This window comes from Neolamprologus multifasciatus, chromosome 7 (assembly GCF_963576455.1).
Source record: "Neolamprologus multifasciatus chromosome 7, fNeoMul1.2, whole genome shotgun sequence".
Classification (NCBI taxonomy): domain Eukaryota; kingdom Metazoa; phylum Chordata; class Actinopteri; order Cichliformes; family Cichlidae; genus Neolamprologus; species Neolamprologus multifasciatus.
The window spans coordinates 51,524,084-51,542,244 of NC_140445.1; the positions used below are offsets into that span (position 1 = coordinate 51,524,084).

General features: G+C 40.7%; 1 protein-coding gene across 4 annotated transcripts in view; it reads left to right on the forward strand.

The window, feature by feature from the left end:
* The window catches only part of LOC146515305 (1-phosphatidylinositol 4,5-bisphosphate phosphodiesterase zeta-1-like), a 43,870-nt gene that overhangs the window by 1,045 nt on the left and 24,664 nt on the right, over positions 1 to 18,161 (forward strand). Inside the window, exons 1-2 of one of the 4 annotated variants that reach the window (XM_085167734.1) lie at positions 9,106 to 9,248; positions 11,215 to 17,526. The gene's annotated coding sequence lies outside the window, so the exon portion shown is untranslated. Of the gene's footprint in view, positions 1 to 9,105; positions 17,527 to 18,161 lie in introns of those variants that run through there. The other 3 variants (XM_085167735.1, XM_085167733.1, XM_085167736.1) reach the window with 3 other exon arrangements.

Consider the following 18,161-nt stretch of genomic DNA (forward strand, 5'->3'; position numbering starts at 1 on the left):
TGTGGGATCTGGTTGCTACATCATAGTACAGATGTCAGTGGTGAATGCAGGCTCCCATCTCACACATTTGTTCCCACCAATAATAACATAACTTCCAGGCATGTTGAATTGGCACCTGATGACTGATTTTAAATTTTTTTCTTCTATATGAAAAAAGACATTTCTATCATAAACGGGGGCAGAAAAGGTCTAAAATTCACCAGAAGGAAATTAAGTGTCTGACATTCAGTAATTCCTTGGGGAGGACCTCGAGACCTTCTGCTTAATCCACCCCCACCCTCACCCCCCAGTGCTCAAACAAAACCTGTGCCCATGGCTGTGGTTGTAGCTTTTCTACATACAAAGGCACATTAAGCATGGGGGGGGGGGGGGGGGGGGGGATTAACCTGCCACTAGGGCCCCACGACAAAATTGATCTGCTGGACCTCCAAAAGCCTCTTTTCACTTTACACATTTTTAATCACAACTCAAATCCTCTCTCCTCTTCATGTTCAAATAGTGCCCCCGAGTCACATTGGCTAATGGTAGGAACCACTTTGAGGTTCTTATAATGTTAGATGGTATTGTGCTTTTGTGGTACATATTCCAAAACAAATGATCAATTAAATTAGCTCAAACCAGATGATGCACACACAGTCTGGAGTTTTCTGAGGAACATCCATTGTCATAGGAAAGTTCCCTACTTCATGTGCTTGGGGGGCACAGACTGATGGACATACAGAGAAAAATATCCACAGTCTACTACCGCACCCACAGTTTCAACTCTACCATTCGGTTCTTGGCCTCCGCCTTTTGTCACTGTGCAGCAAAACTGCAGCATCAGCTTTTCACAGAATACAAAAACATGTTATCCAACACCACTTTGCCAGGCCTGTTGTTGCTTTGTGTTGCATTGTTTTTCTGCACACATGATAGGCCACTGTTTTTGAGCAAGCATGTGGTGGTGGTAATGGGTGGTGGACATATCTGCCAACTGCCAGGTCAACCACTTGGAGAGGAACTATTAAAGGACAAGGAAGCAGTGAAACACTGAATCCTGGTCAGAAGTCACACACTGAGCTCTTTGTATTCTGTTTACCTGGGGCAGAGTAACACAGTTTTCTGGTAATGTGACGTACAAAGGAACTGCTTGTTTCTTCCCAAGTAAGGGGGCAGTGGTCCAAAAGAAGATGGGGAAATAACAATATTAAAATAAGCTGAGCTTTATTTGCCCTTTTCATGAACTTGATATTGATATGAGAAGTAGTACATGAGCTGTGTTTTAAAATGCACAATCTAGAAAAATTCCTCCCCCAAACTCTGAAATATAGTTTAAAAATTCCAACTTTTCTTTCTGAAACAGTCAAAATATATATATTTTAAGGAAACAGAAGAGACTGTCTTCCACAGAAAACAACCAGGTACCGTCTGTCATTTTGGCAAGCTGTTATTATGACCTATGCTTACATTATAATGTTAGCCATCCTCTAGGGGGTCTGTGAGTAATACAGGTAATCAACAACTTTGACAGTGTATTTTTGTGCCTAAACCTAACCAAATTACAAGGGAAATCAAAGTAAGCACGCTGAGAGTCGATGCTTTCATTGGAAACAATCATGTTTCAAAGACTCTTTAATTAGTCTTTTTAGACAGAGAAGAGCAAACAACCAGCATAATGATTTAAGTGAAGGACATGCTGGAAAATGCGGATCTCACCTGCCCTCTTTCAATCCATGATCTTTTTCCAGCATATCTATGTGTAGGATCCATCCGAGTGAAAATGATAAGATTAGAGCCTGACACCTGCTTAAATGTGCTAGCTTACCCGTGAGATCTGAAAGTGAAGTAGTGCCTGAAAGTGGAGCCTTTCACGTCTCAGTTTTCAAGCAGTCATCTTTTGATCTGTTTAGAGAGCCTATAGGCCTGTGTCATGCCATTCATAACTTACAGAAAATGAAAGTACTATTCCCTGTATATCACACAGCACTTGTTTCAGTGAGGTTTACCTTCAGCTATTTTATTTTTTCATATAATCTCAAGTTACAGGGTTGATAAAGAACTTGACACTATCCCCGCTGTTCTAGTTCCAGTACTGACAGTATTGATATAGCTGAAAGTCCAGCACTGTGGGTCATGTAATTCTTCTTTTGGCAGGGGCAGACATTTCTCAACTGCCACCCACAGTTGCCAGGGTGAACAATGCTCCACTGAGCTATAACTTATGGTCCTCACTGAAAGAGCCTAATACCATTAGCCAAAGTGGGAGTCAGATGAGAGCTGGAACTTGGAGAGGTAGCAGGACGTGCATATGTGTTTTGTGCAAACGTTTCTTAGGAGCATCTACTAAGTTACAGAAAATGAAAATGAATGGGGAAGCAAGCCAAACAGATCTGCAGCCATTAAGTCATTCGTCAGGCAGTGACATCTCTGGGATCCCAAGCCTCTGGTCACATGCAATCCAAGCACACAACTGACTCAGCAGAAACTTCTGCTGAAACATCTTCCTGTAAAGACAACCCTACTTTATATGCTTATTTTGAAGATTAAAGGTCTCCAGCTGAATAACGTAATGCAAGCAGGTATCAGAAAATTCAGTTCAACTAACAAAACATTAATTCATGTAAAGAAGACCTGGGATCTGTAATGTAAAAGTACAATAAAGAATCTTCATAAAGACACGCGGCGTTGTGTCTGGTTAACATTGCGCAACATATTCTTACATAATTGCTCCATGCTCAGCGAGGCGAGGGTTCTCTGCTCAGTGACACAGGCCAGACTTGAGGCATCAGAATGTAATTAATGGTTGCACATTATCAAGCAGCTGTTTGAGGGCTTTGTTCTGGTGCCAGCTCGGCAGTAGCCTCGTGCCTGTCTGTGCTAGGTAAGAGGACCCTCCTCTTTAGACTGGAACCGCTCGGCATCTGTGCAAACCTCTCATTTGTTGGAGTCACAAGGCTGTATGGATAGAGCTATCTTTAAGCCTGAACACAGCACTTCAACATGGTCACTATCTTTTTTGTTGTTGTTTTGCCTACTGAAGCTTGAAGGGAGTAATATAATAGTAATAATACCCACAAGTAGAGTGTAAAATCAACACATGCCACAATAACTTCCTGCTGCACTGCACTCTTTTACCAAATCACCCATGGTAATGATTCCCAGATGATTCTATGATGTAAATACGCTGTCATACACTTTCAGCACAGCACTTTTTTTTCGCATTAGCTGGCTCAGCACACAAACCAAAAAGCCATCAGGGTCAGTCAAGTCAGCAGACCAGGTTAACTGGCAACTCTGGAAAAATGGTTTAACGCTTAATTCAGCTGTAGCCGCGCAAATGTACAAGTACCAATATGGATGATTGGAAGGAGTCGCTAGGCTTTGAGAGCTTGTGGAAAAATGACTCTGCCGGGTGGTTTTAGTTCTCACAACTCCACTCTGAATCATTAAACACACCTCCCTGAATCACTCTTAGTCACAGCCTGACAAAAACCCAACCCACAAATGAATCTCTGTTCACCAGAGTGACAACTTCACTGGATCCATTGGATTTTTGGGTGCAGTCCAAATTTTTTTTCTCTCCTACTTTTATGAGACTTCCACTAGTGATATGTGTCATTAAGAATGAATGAGTGGATATGCTATTTTGTAATTAGAGGATGCTGCAAGTGGCCTGACTCGGTTGTAAGTAAATGACTGTGAAGAGGGAGGGTGTGATACGTGTTTTTTCCCAGATGTACTGTTTTTATTTTTGCTATGTAAAGTGAAACATAGCAAAGACTAACGGTGGAACCAGGCACACTTCATTCATCTGTGAAAGATGGTCCAGAACTCAACCTCTCAACACTCATGTGTCTTTCAATATCTAATTCAACAAAGTCATCATACTCTTACCTACATGTCGCTCTTACTCATTAATGGTTTAGACAAGGACCTCTGTGTTTAGATAATGAAATTAGCCGGCCTCCCTGAGGCTCTCCCTGCTTCATAAACTGCTTTATTAATTGCTATCTGCATTTGCTAAGTGCTACAAAAGGCTACTGTAAGTATATCCGCTCGTAACCGGAGCGGATTCTATATTGATTGCAGATGGTGTCATTACTCAAAAAACCCAGCTGTGTAATTTAAGTAATGGAGCAGATTATTAATTAAGATGAAGGGCTACTTAACATTGATCAGGGATCCAAGCTCCACTTTGCTGTAATGCATAAATAACCTGACATGGGTGCGATTCCCCAACACACAGCGCTCGTTAAAGCTCATCGCATGTGCTGATATCACAGATTCTGATACGCAGCACCTCCTGGTTTCATCTTCATGAGTGCAAAGCCTGCGCCTTCACCCTGCAGTGCATTTACTGCTTAAGTAGGAGGATATAGAGGAGTTCGTGGAGAACTACTTGAGGCCAAGTGCTGGTATAATGCAAAAGTGCTCTTTCAAAGGCGTGATTATCTTGGCGTGGCGGGAATGGAAGAGGCAGCATTCCGCTGCATGCACGTTAAATAAGGTGACGTGCCAGATGAGAACTTGTATTTATTTATTTATTGTTTTTAACACAGACGCTGATGACATGTACTGTACAACAATGCGACCGCAACATCTGTTGGGCTTTGCAACATTCAGGAAATCTCAGCATGCAGTCCTTCCCTGATGGCACACATATCCTGTGTTTGATGGGAAAGCAGAGCAGTGTGACAAACAGGTCATGAGCATCTTCTCGGGGCAGCCAGGGTCATGTGAGCGACAGCGAGAAAGGCTCAAGGCTCGGAATAACTCTTTAAGGCGGAAGGCAGGAACTCCTCAAGGACAACACTGATGCTGGACTTTGTAAACTTGCTTTCTATTTTTTTGTTGTTATTATGCCGTCCAATTCAAGGTTTTGAGAGGATCTGTATTAATTCATATTTACTAATGAAATGAAACGCTTAGTTATTTGCACGCCAAAGTACAGATCCTTTTTCCAAGAAGAAAAAGGGCACGTATCTAAAAAAAGGAGCACAAAAGTAGTTTTTAATGATGAATTAAACTGACTCTTATGCCTAACAGACCACTGGCTTTGCAAAAGCACAATATTACTTCCATCCATCCATCTATTTTCTTCCGCTTATCCAATTCAGAGTCGGGTAAGACCTGGAGCCTTTCCCAGCTGTCATATGGCGAGAAGTGATGTACAGCTTGTACATGTTTTTGTACCAGGTTTTCTAAGCAGGGCTAACACAGAGTGACAGACAAGCATTTGTACTATTTGGACTGTGGGAGGAAGCTGGGGTGCTTGAAAAAACCCACACAGACATGAGGAAAACATGCAAACTCCACACAGAAAGGCCACAGATTCAAACACAGGGCTGTGCTAACTGTACAACTGAATTCTGACCCCTCCAAAGTACTTGATTAAGTTAAAACCAAAATCTCAATTAGATATTCTGTAAAGGAAAGAAAACATGTGACCTAGTCTTTGACATCACAGTGCACATATTTATGTATGAACATCTGCTCTTCTATGGGGCTATTTTTGGCCTGAAGTTTTTAAAATTCAAGGTCATGGAATAACTGATATAGACACACAAGCTTCCTCATAATGAAAATACTGTAATGGCTTCATCTAGTTCCCTATTTTGTTTTAATTGAGAAGTTGTTCAAATGCATCTCTTTTCCTTTTAGGGGAATTTCTTCATTTGTTTTTTTTTTACTCTTTACTCCTACGAGTCAAACACAGGAAGTTGTTGTGAAATCTTGGATTTCAACAGAAAAATGGTCACTCCTTTCATCCGCAGAGTTCCTCATGAATGCCTCTACGTGCTTAATCACGCTCTTCACTGTACAGTTTAAAAAGAGAACGACTGACTTAAAAATCTACTTGAGCGAAGTTGTAACTGTCACCGAGGTGCTTGATTTTTCACAACCCCGCCGACTCCACTGATACAGGGAGAGATCTGAGCGCGAGCTGCGCTGCTGTATTTATTTGTTTATATAATGATGCCACACTCTGTAGTAACTTTCTCAGATGGATCTGTCAATGATTGATGAAGTATGCAGTCAGAAGTCACACAGCTTTATAGCAGACATCATATTATGCTGATAGGCTGCAGAAGAATTTAATGTTCTGCCACAAATAGGCTCTCTGTAGAGACCTTATAAGGTTTACAGGGTGCTCATACAACCAAAGAAAAACAGGGGTTTTCTGTTATTCTGCATTTGAAGACACTAGTGAAACTCCTACACAATGTTTTAATTTGTTCTATATGTGTCAAACGCAAGAATTTACATTTACTGTCATTTGCAGCTACAGTTTTATCCAAACAGAAGCATGGTTTTATTTTTAGAAACCAAGTTAATGAAATTGTTTTAAGAATATCCTAAAATCTAAAAGCTTTTTGAGTGTCTCGTCTGCCTTTGTTTCCTGGTGCACAAGATATTTCGTGGTTCATTTATTCTCCATATGTGGCAGATTGCTGAGTCACCCTTCTGCTCTGCACCTGTTCAGGTGTAGTGATTTTAATGCTCTCTTTTGAGTGCTGAATGCAAGGCTCCCAGTTACAGCTGGCATTGTCAAAGTGCTCGTAGTTGATCTATGTGGCAAGATGGCCGGTGTCAGCAACAGTAAAAGAGCTGGGACAGTAAATTGACTCTGAACTGATGAGTGGGAGTGTTGGGTTGTGGGAAATCTGAGCTCATTCCCTCCCTTTTCAAGGTCCAGTAAATATAAGGGCAGTACATCAACATTTCCGGCACATCTCACAGAGATGTAAAGGGGTGTTTACGCTCACTCACCCGAAGGACAAGATGTTGAAAATACAAAAGAGCTTTTTAATGAAATTCCCCGTGAAATATCAAACAGCTTTTATAGCTTTTCATAAGATTCTTCAAAATCGTAAGATTAGATCAGAGTGCCAAAGAGAGCGTCTGTATGAAAATCTAAATTTGTCAGTCTGTTGGAGAGGCATTAGGACGCAGCTGAGCGCTGTGGAGAGGTTGTGTCTGGGCCACTAAACAAGTCCCGTGTGCTAAGCAACACTGGGTAAGGGCCATCTGTCTCCTATACCAGAACGTTCAGGCAAAGCAGGCGGGGAAAGAAAAAGAGTTTCATGTCGCAGCTCCCCTGATCAATGGCTATTGATTCTTCACTTATCTCAAATACAGCCTAGCTGATTAGATGTCACACCTCTGACCTCCTGCAGGAAGAGGGGAATGAGGGATGCTAGCTGGGTAGGCTGTGTTACAGATATACTCCATTCACATATACAAAAGGGGAAAATTTTACTTGCATACCTGTAATGTTAAGGAAACAAACATGCAGGCATAATTACACTGAAATTGTATATTCATGCAATGGAAGGCTGCAATTATCCACCCAGTGAACCATCAACTTCTAGAGGTTTGATGTGACAAACCTTGCATGGACAGTTACGCTCCTATCCTCTTTACTGTCCATCTCTTAACCTCATCCCACTGTGGCTCTCACTCTCTTGATGCAGACAGACAATTAATAAGTGCTTTGTTGGCCGAATGGATCACATTCACCACAACTGCTGCGCTCAGCAGACAGCTCAAATAAATAAAGAGCAAGCAACCCCTCTAAACTGACAGTCACACAGATAGATGGATTGCAAAGTCACAATGACCTTTGACAATATCCTATTTTTAAAGCCTTTTTGGGATCTCACATCTAGAGAAAAAGAAGGGGAAAACTAGCTAGAATAGCAGTAACAGTGGCAAGATAATCAACACTTTTCCAAGTGGCAATACAACAGCAGAAACTCCACAAAAAGCAAGCTCAAGAGCATGCAAATGCTCCATAGCTTACAGATCAAAGAGCTCAATGACAGGAGATTTTACAGAGCATAGGAAGATGATGGTTTGGTACCACAGAAAAATCCCCCACTGTGACTGTGCACTGAATGTTAAACAATGGCCAATTTTTCACCTTTTCTCTTTACTATCGCCCATTTTTATGTGCAATATATTATAACTCCTTTGAGTTTCCAATAAATCCTCACTATATTGAGATTTGAATGTGTTGAAAAGCACAATTCAAAGTATTCTTAAGTGCGACAATAAAGAAATATGCGCTTGAATTTCCTTTTGCAGACATGTGTTGGCTATCACTGTCTTTGACTCTGTGCAGATATGGGATGTATTCACTGTGCCTTGACATCTCGAGTAATTGTGTTTAGACAATTATATAGCATACTGCTTGTAAAAGAGAGATTTCATTACACAGACTTTTCTCCAGTATTTCAATATTTTATAAATGTGACACATTTGTGTACCCTTAAAACAGGTTGTTGTTCATGACCCCAGTCTAAATGGTATTGTATGAAACATGTCATTGGAGCCTTAAGATTAAAACAGCATTGATAAACAACAGTTTTGCTTTAATTAGGCAAAAGTAGGAATGCTAGAGAGAAAAATATGTTGTTACAAGTGAAAGTTCTAGATTCAGAATTCTACATGGGTCAGTATTAACATCAAAATATACTCAAAGCATCTAAAGTAAAAGTATTCATAATACAGTGAGGGGGGTCAGGGAGGAGACAGGAGCCTATCCCCTCCCACTGTCATAGTACAAGAAGTTTTATTATCATTGAATATTAATTATAAATTAGTTTTATCTCTCACTTTAATGTTGAAGTTGGTAATAATTTGACATGATTTGTTTACTACAGAGCACCTCAATCTATAATAATGTAGCACAATTTACTGGTAGCTGTATTATATTAATCAGAAATTTAAAATATATGTAGTGCCTCTTGACCCAATCCCGCTCCCTTGACATGTCCCTGACATCAAGAATAAGCCAATGTAACATTTATGGAGCTTAGAGACAGGCAGATTTTCTAGTGATGTTAACAATTTGGCTTGTGGAGTACAACCATGTGGTCGAAATAATCACTTTCAGGCAACAAAATACATGAGAGGTGAGCACAAATAGCCTTGAGGGTTTCAGGCGTAATTCTCCATCAGTCAGATCTTTGCTACACGTCATATCTGCTCTCTCCCCACAGCTCATATTTGATAAATGGATAAAATACCGAAGACATACAAATGGATAGATGAAAATTCATCGAATGATTTCTAATCATTTCACTAAGGGAAATATCTACATAAATATAAAGATATGTACTTACTCTGAATAAAATCTTTATCATAACATTTAGAATTTTGGTTTAAGTTATCCACAGGTTGCTCCTCCTGGATTCATGATGTGTAATGTCAACTGTAGCCGGCCTCTGGTGATGAGAGAAACTGAACTGCTCAGCTGTTACTCGGTGAGACTGCTCAAATAAATTATTTATTTGAAATGACAGAGTGGGATTCTCTTCTTCGTCTGACCCCGTTTAACCATTATCTGCCTTCTTTGTGGGCAATTTCAAAGGAAATAATACACATTTCATAATGGATAAATTATTAGGAAATGACAGAAAAAGCACAAACTTGCCCAGATTTAGAGCAGAAACCATGGAAATAATTACATTTCTGACTACAGTGCTATTCGCTGACAGTGTACACAAAATGAGTGCCCTGATTCCTAATTCGCAGATCATGACTGCTGTGAAATGCAATTAATGGATTCATAATTTATTTAGTGAGCTGTGATGAGCAAGTTCCTGGGAGCTCACTGAGACAGAATGCAGTATACACTCCATACACACTGGATAAGCACTAGGTGTGTCTTAAAGGATGTGCAAAAAAACAAAAAAGGAACAGTACATCTAAATAATTTTAGATGTAGCTGCAGTTGTGGTTAGGAATTTACATACACTCATCCTGGGCTTGGCTGTCATGGCAGTGTTGGACTCTTTAAACAGTTCTTTTCCCAGGGTATACACCCTAACTAATATTTGGTTAAATGTCCCTTGGCAAGATCCTTTTGGTAGCCATCAACAAGCTTCTGGGATGATTTTGGCTTAAAAGTTTGGCAGTGGTCCACCTCCTTCATTAGTCCATCCACCTTGTGTAATAGTGTACGAGTATCACTGGCAGCAAAACAGCCCCAAAGCATAATCCTACCACTGCCATGCTTTGCAGGCTGAACAGTGTTCTTACGTTTGAGACCCTCACCTTTACTCCTCTAAGCATACCTCTTGTCATTGCAGCCAAATAGCTCAATCTTTGTTTCATATAACCATAAAGCTTTTCTCCAGAAGGCATTTGGCTTGTCCATGTGAGCAGATTCAAATTTCAGTCAACCAATTTCAAATGTCAATTTTCGTGGCAGGCTTGAACCTTAGTGGTTCCTGAGTTGTCCCTGAACATCCTAACCCAGGGGTGTCCAACTCCAGGCCTCAAGAGCAGGTGTCCTGCAGGTTTTAGATGTGTCCTTGATCCAACACAGCTGATTTAAATGGCTAAATTACCTCCTCAACATGTCTTGAAGTTCTCCAGAGGCCTGGTAATGAACTAATCATTTGATCCCGATGTGTTGACCCAGGGTGAGATCTAAAACCTGCAGGACACCAGCCCTTGAGCCCTGGAGTTGGACACCCCTGTCTTAACCAATTCCCTCTTTTCTGATAGTCATAGTTAGGGTCTTCTTTGAGACCTTGGTAGTGACACATCTGAATAACTTGTACTTATGTACAACTGTTTGAACTGATGATCCTGGAATTGTTTGCTATTAGGCTTCTGTGATGGCCTTTCCAACGCCCCAATCTGATTGAAAATTTGTTGCATACGCCTAAAAGCCTGGTGTGTGTTGGGAAACCAACCAATGTAAAATTCTCTACCAGTCTTGCGAAGAACAGTGATAAAATATCCAGACAGATTATGGCAGAATGGTGTTGATGCCCGCCAAAAGTGACTTGTCAAGGTGTAACGTTCTAATGGACATTTATCCAAATATAGGGTCCTATGTATACTTTTGACCCTGTGTAGGTTAGAGAAAATCCAAAATAAATGAAAACTTGTGCACCCTATTCTTATTCTGTTTTTAAGTATTTAAAGAAGTGTTCTGCAAAACCATTCCACCCTGGAAAAGAACAGTCAAAGAAATCATTAAAACCCTGAAATTACACCCATGATTGTGTGTAAAGTTCTGACTACAGCTGTACATTAAAGAATAAAATGTGTTAAACTCCCTGACACACACCAAGTTAAACATAAGAATAAGAACCAAAGGTCTCTTTGGGGTGATACAGATGTCAAAACAGTGACTGAAAAGCCTATTTTGTGGAATGAGTGTCAAGCAGAGGGCACGGTCTATCTCTGTTTTTGTTTTGTTTTGCTTGTTCAAAGAGACAGATGCCATGGAAGCAGTCTGAAAAATGTGAGACAGCAAGATTCCCTGGATGGCTGCCATGTCCCTGCAGGTACAAGAACGCGAGGATTTGGGAAGGAAGCAGGACGCAGGTTGGTGATAATTGGGGGTACCCTCTGGAAATCTCTGCTTTGTAGTTAAGCTTTGTTTGAATATGATGCTATTAATGAGGATGTGAGGGAAACACTTGTAAAGCCACAAAGCCGGAATTTATATCAGCTGTACTAACAGAAATGTTTTGCATGCTGTTCATTTAACCACAACTGGCACGAAGTGAGTGATCTGATGAAGTGATGCTGGTGGAAAAAAAATGTAAATACGACTTCAGCTGAAAGATCCTTCAGGGTATTGTGTTCATTTACAATACAAACCAAATCATCTGTTCAAATCCACAGGAAGAGGTCTAAATATGTAAAGCCTAAACTCAAATGTTCTCCAGCCAAATTACGCTGCCAGATATTTATCCTGTGCAAGGGCCTGATGGGCTGCACAGCGACTCAACTTCCACCCATTCCTGTCTCAGTATAACAAGTGTTTAGGCTGTTTGCCATAAATCATGTCCCTGCCAGATGTTGCCAAGCAACTGATTAATTAGCAGAGCCTCCTGAGTGAGTAACAGTGGAGCCAGTATGGGAGAGCTTATTTCAGTCCCAGTGGTCCAAAGACCCCACCAGCTTTGACACTTCAACGGACATAGAGAGCCATTTATTTTATATCCACAAGGAGACTTTTGAAGGAATACTTGAGTACATGATTTGGTAAATAGCACTTATTTGCTGTCTTACCCGGTGTTAGATGAGAAGGTGGCTACCACTCGCATACTTGTGTGACTTCTGCAGAGTTAGACACAGCAGGTGGTTTGGTTTGATTGATGTCCAAATTTTAAACTGAATACATCTTAGTGTAGCTAATTTCACAAAGCATTATATGCTGGACTAGTTAATTCACTGGTTGCCTTCCAACTGCAGAGTGATGACAATATTCACGTGTTTCTAAATTATATACTTCTTAATTAGTGATTCTTAGAGCTGCTGGTGGAAACTTTATTTTTCCTTTTTTTTTACATTTAGTCAGAAAACGCCTGGTTGTCTCTCACTTATGCTTACAAAAAATGTGATTTAACAGTAGTGAGAGGGTATTAACCTTTTCATCTCACTCTTCACAAGAAAGCAAGTTCTCATTATTTCCCAAAATTTCAAACATTTTAACCAAGAGAGGGAATTTATTTAAACACACCGTGCCTTTAAGACGGCTTAATTGCTTCCGTAAAGGCAATATATGAAGCTACATTAGGCCTCGGGTACACAGATCTAGAGACTGGTACGTGATAACCACAGATTGCCAGGGTAAACTGTGTATTTTCCGGTTGATAGATTGCCGGTTGGTGGTTGCTGGTAGTGTAAGGTGAAATCAGTCACAAAGTGGCACTGCACCAAAAACCTCATCCAACCTTGCTTTGGTTGCTAGCAGATTGCCACATTCCTCCATTGTTTGGATGCAGACTTATCTGCAAACACTGGGCAACTACTCAGCAAGTGATGGTGAAACAATAGCAATGTGAGCCAGAAACGAAGTCTTTCCCTTCAAAGTTCATGTAAAAGATGGGCCTTGTTGTGCAACAAACACATTTCAAAAGGGACAACTTTTACTTGTTTACTTGTTTTTTTTCCCCCACAGAGACAAATATCCTGCTTCTAAATTTGTTGCCTTTTTTTTTCACAGTAGATAATCAGCAGAGGATGGATGGATGGATGGATGGATGGATGGACGTTCCAATACTCATATTGTAATTTGCTTGCGAAAGTGTCCTAATTTTGCAGTTTTCTTGTGCAGCATGGTTTTAAGAATTAGTTACAAATCCAGTAAATATGTGTTTTATTTAAAAAGACTGAAAAGAAAGAATTTCATGAGTAAATCATGGCATGAGACTGCGTATGTAGTGGGTGCTAAACAAGGCATCCTATGAAGTAGGCTTTGGCAGTTTGTTGCCACTGTAAGTGGATGAGAAAAACCTCTTTTTCTTTTCATTTTTTCCCAATGATCATAGCTGGCTGAGCCGTAGTTGAACAAACATAGCTTGCATTTTCTGTGCCAGAAATGGCCTCAATCCACAGGGCAGTGGGTCACACTTATACATGCGCACAAACACATGAAGACAGATGCTCAAATACTTAACTGACCCAACTCAGACATTATCAGTTCTTCCATGCGGTAGAGTCAAAGCTGTCTAATAGAGAACGGTGGTCCTATTTTGATGCCCAACTCCATTTGGGTTAATAAGAGGACTGTAATTAGCTGGGAGGATGGAGAAGGTATATGAACCATGTTAGGAAGCTAAATGGTCCAATTTTCCCAGTCATGTGAATGCCTTTTCCCCACATCACTCTTGGCAGTCAGTGAGGCTAAAAGACACCAATTAATCTCCCATGGCTATTATGGACCCAGAAAATAGATGGGGAAAGCACACTGAGACAGAAAGGGGATATGTAATTTGCTGGGGATCACTGCACGTTGGCTGAAACCAGCTATAATTAAAATAGCAGTCAGCAAAAGTTTGACAATTGTGCTATAATTTGTAACGGGATAATTAAATTAACACTTCATAGAGGTGCTTTCTAATTATCTTGTAGTTATACTGCTTTGCGTAGCACATACATACAGTGCTAATTTTATTTAGTTCAGTTTAAGTAGCTGGAAAATTTTGACAAACTGCAAAGTAACATATAAGGCAAAACCATTTAAATAAACAGTTCCTTCTTAAAAGATTTTAATGTGTTCAGGAGAGGCACTAAAGAGGAACTTGTGGCATCGTCTGAACTCTGCAGTAAGACACCAGAGACGTTCTACAGGCTTTGATAATACCCTGCCTCTGTGTCTGTGTTGATAATACCTCCCTGTCTGTGTCTATAGAACTCATAATTCCTGTTCTGTCAGACTGGCTCTCGGTAACCATTATTTGTCTTTAGTGGCATGAGCTGGATTTGGCAGACCTGTCACTGCATGCACGCTTGCATACTGTTTGCATGTATCAGTATTACACATTCCTTAGGATAGATTCAGATCTGTACCACTGTCTTGATCCTGAGCTGAATAACAAATGAACATCTCTGCCGCCTTCAGCTTTAACTCGCTGATTTCCCTGGGCTGGAATTTCTCCTAATAACCAACTGCCTGCCTCCCTCAACACAGCAGCACTGTCAGAGAATGAAAACTCTGATGCCTCAACAACTTGCATGCTGCTGGATGGAGTTTTTTCTCCAACAGATGGCCATTTGCTCAGGGCAATAACAATATCACTGGAATGAGATAGCAGGAATACTAAGCAGTTATGAATTTGGGTTCATTTTCTGTTAATTTTCTGGTCATCGCAAGATGTGTTCCTCAGTCTACTGGGTTGCCATGTTTAGTTTTCCTGTGATACCTGTGGGTTTTTTTTCTTTCTGTGTGCTTATTTGTTATTTTTGGCATGCCAACTACCTCTGTCACTTTAGATTTAGATCTTGGCTGTTTTGGGTCCCATTATTTTCTTCCTCAATTTCACAGTTACCTATCTAATCTCATTTTGCAAGGCAATTCAACCTCAGTCTAAGTAGCAGTCTGAGAGCTACATCTCCCAGACTGTTAAGTATTGTCTACAGCCTATTTACATTAAAGCAGACATGACTCTTTAATGAAGTGTATACCATTGTAGTAATCCTCTTTACTTTTAATGTAAAAACACATAAGCTCTAACTGTGTATAGATGCTTTAGTGTATTCTAGAGCTTTGGTTGCTTCACAGCACTGAACCGCTGTAGTTATCCCCCGACACCAGGCATTACCACTGGCATTCTGCTGTCTGACTCAAAGTTCCAATCGGCCAATGAATACCAAATCAGCGCTTTTAAATACAGCCAGGAATACACTGTCAAACGGAAAAATGGTTCGCCGCCACCCCCACCAACACTACCCCCTATTCATCTGCAGAGTCACATTTCAAAAAAGGTGCAGGGGTTTCAGCTATTCTCATCTTGAACAGCTCCCACAGGTGTGGCCGTAATTCTGTCTCGACACACTCTTGCACTTAAGCCCTGGGATGATATCAAACCAAGATCTTAGCACAGGACAGTATTGCTTTGTTTCACACCCACCCACACACACGCACACTTAGAGAAGCACACATATGAACTGCTAATCTTGTATTCACCATCAACTCTCCAGAATGCACAGATGCGCACAAGCAGAGACACAAAACCTGACAGCTACGTACACAAGCGTAGTGTGCTCCCAAGTGAGCCCAGCTAACAGACTGTGGAGAGGGAGGTGCAGTGATGCAGAGACATGGGGCCATACACGGAGCTTCAAGTTCACTGCCTGGGAATTATCACATCAAACTTGTATGCCCAATGGTTCTGACAAGCCCAAGGCCAAACCATTAAAGCCTGGTGTAGACAGAAATTACTTCGCAGGGCTATGACTGGGCAATGACTGCTGTTGTGCACCAGTGATTCACACCAGCCAATAGGAGACAGATTTACACAGGCAACCAGGAAGGAAGTGCTTGTCAAACCAACACAGAGTTAGTGGATATGCTTACTTCATTCACATGCATAGATTAGTTTCATGATGTATTCACACTTTCGTCCACTGTGGCATTTTTGAGAATGTGGACTTTGTTCCACAAAACGAATACCGCTGAAATCAGTGTCTTGTTCTATCAGCATATATTTGCATGATATATTCATACAGTAGCTCAGTACACCCTGTAGCACTTGTAGCAGACACTGGAGATATCACGGCTTCAAATAACCATCCTGTTGGAGGAAACTGTTAGCAAGAATGCATTTGAGCCAGATCAAAAGTGAAGTGCGAAGAACACATTTATCTCACAGCCACACTTGCACAATTATAATATTCCAGTTTTACAGAGGAAACATGACTTAATTTTGGAGCATCACTCACTTCCTGTTTTATTCCAAATCTGGGAGCAGTCAGACTTAATGATTGGGGGAATGTGCAAGAAGAAAAATCCTTCACACCATCTCAGATTAGAATGTACATCGCTAACATGAAGTATAAAGCAGCTACGGCTAATAATATACCATTAATTTAATCAACAGTCGCAGGAGATGAACTAAAGATTAGATTTTCCATTAAGTCACTGGCATGAACTTAGCTGATGAAAGTGGTGGATCAAACACCTGCTTGATACCAACAGCTGTAAATAACTGTTGTTATTAGTTAAATGTCACTCAAAAAGCCATGCCCCTAATTATGTATACCTTATAGAATTCATTTGATTTACATAGCGGGAATTCTAAAATATAAAAAGTGGTAAATGAGCCAGAGGAGGTTGCTGCCTAGCACTAATTAGCTCAAGTACATTTAAATGAACTGTGAAAGTGCCGAACTTGCATTAGCAAATTTTTGAGCAGTCTGAAACTATAAAATGTTTTTGTGAAACTGTCCCCATGCGGGCAGGAACATGAAGGCAAAAAGTTCTTCTTTTACATAATTTATTATCAGAGTTCCTCTATAAAAGGGATAATAGGGCGAGAAGACTTTACCAAATTAAATGTGGGGTAAAGAGTATGTTTGTGCCATCCAAGGGGGGATTCCTAATGCTATGCAGGTTACAGGACTGGCTTTAATCGTGAGAAGGACAGATATGGGTTTCTCTCTAAGCATAAGACCCTACAATGACAGAGAAAAAACCCAAACAATCAAATGGCCCTGGATGAGCAAACACTTGCTGACAGTGGGAAGGAAAAACTCTTCTAACAGGAAGAAACCTCCAGCAGGATCAGGCTAAGGGAGGGTCGGTCATTCAGTGCAAAGCATTATTAAAATTATTACAATTTCAGTGGTCACCAGGACATACACACTGCTTGTGAAGACTCAGCAGTTGGATAATTCATTGACTACCCATAAAGACTATTTTAAAATGCTGTGTCCACAGGAAACTATAGCTGGCCCTACACTACCCTTTTCTCTGATGCAAAATTCTCTCATATTCAGGTGCCAAGTGTCTTTCTTATATTGTTTATGGTACCAGCAAGTCCGCCCTCGATGCCTGGCAATGTGAGAGGTAGAAAGACATAAGGCGTATAATCCTCCTGTTGTAAGCTGTGTGTATTTATGTGTTTTTTCCACACTTGACCTCATAACGACAACGTCTTGTCACTATGGCAACAACTTTGTGTACTACCCCAGAAACCCGCTGAAAACCGAGATTATTTATTAATTTACTTTTACCCCGATATTGTTCCAAATACCTATACTACAGAGACTCCAAGAGCTTCCATATCCGAGGTAGGCTTTTATTTATGACATCGAGTTTTCAGGAAACAGTTGTCTGAAACATTTCAGCCTCAAATCGATACAGCATCTAAGCTAACTTATTCTCCCCCAGCGCTATTTTTCTAAATAGCGCAGCTAGTCTGTGTGAGAATAGACTAGCTGCACTATATATATATATATATATATATATATATATATATATATATATATATATATATATATATATATATATATATCTTATGTAAGACTGCCAAGTTTTCCTGGACAGTTATTAATCAAAGGGATCTGTTGATAAAGTTAACGTAACTGCATGAAACGTTAATGACGGAGAGAGCAGTACTGTGCCGTCGTGCTGCTCTCATTGTGGTGACAGATGCAGTGGGGTACCAAGCCCACTGCAGGGCTGAGGCGTATGTCTGAAATGTGAAGGGCTGCAGAAGAGAGAGAGATGAAAGCCGTGGAGGGAAAGAGACACACAAAGTCAGAGAAAGTCACAGACACTTTTGTCTCACTGACTGAAGGGAATGACAGGGAGAGGAGAGGGACCAAAATGAGAAAGTTATACAGAGATGTACCCTTAGTATTTGATGGAAGAGATACAGACAGGAGATGGGGGCAATGGGGGGGAGGCATGGAGGATGAGAGGA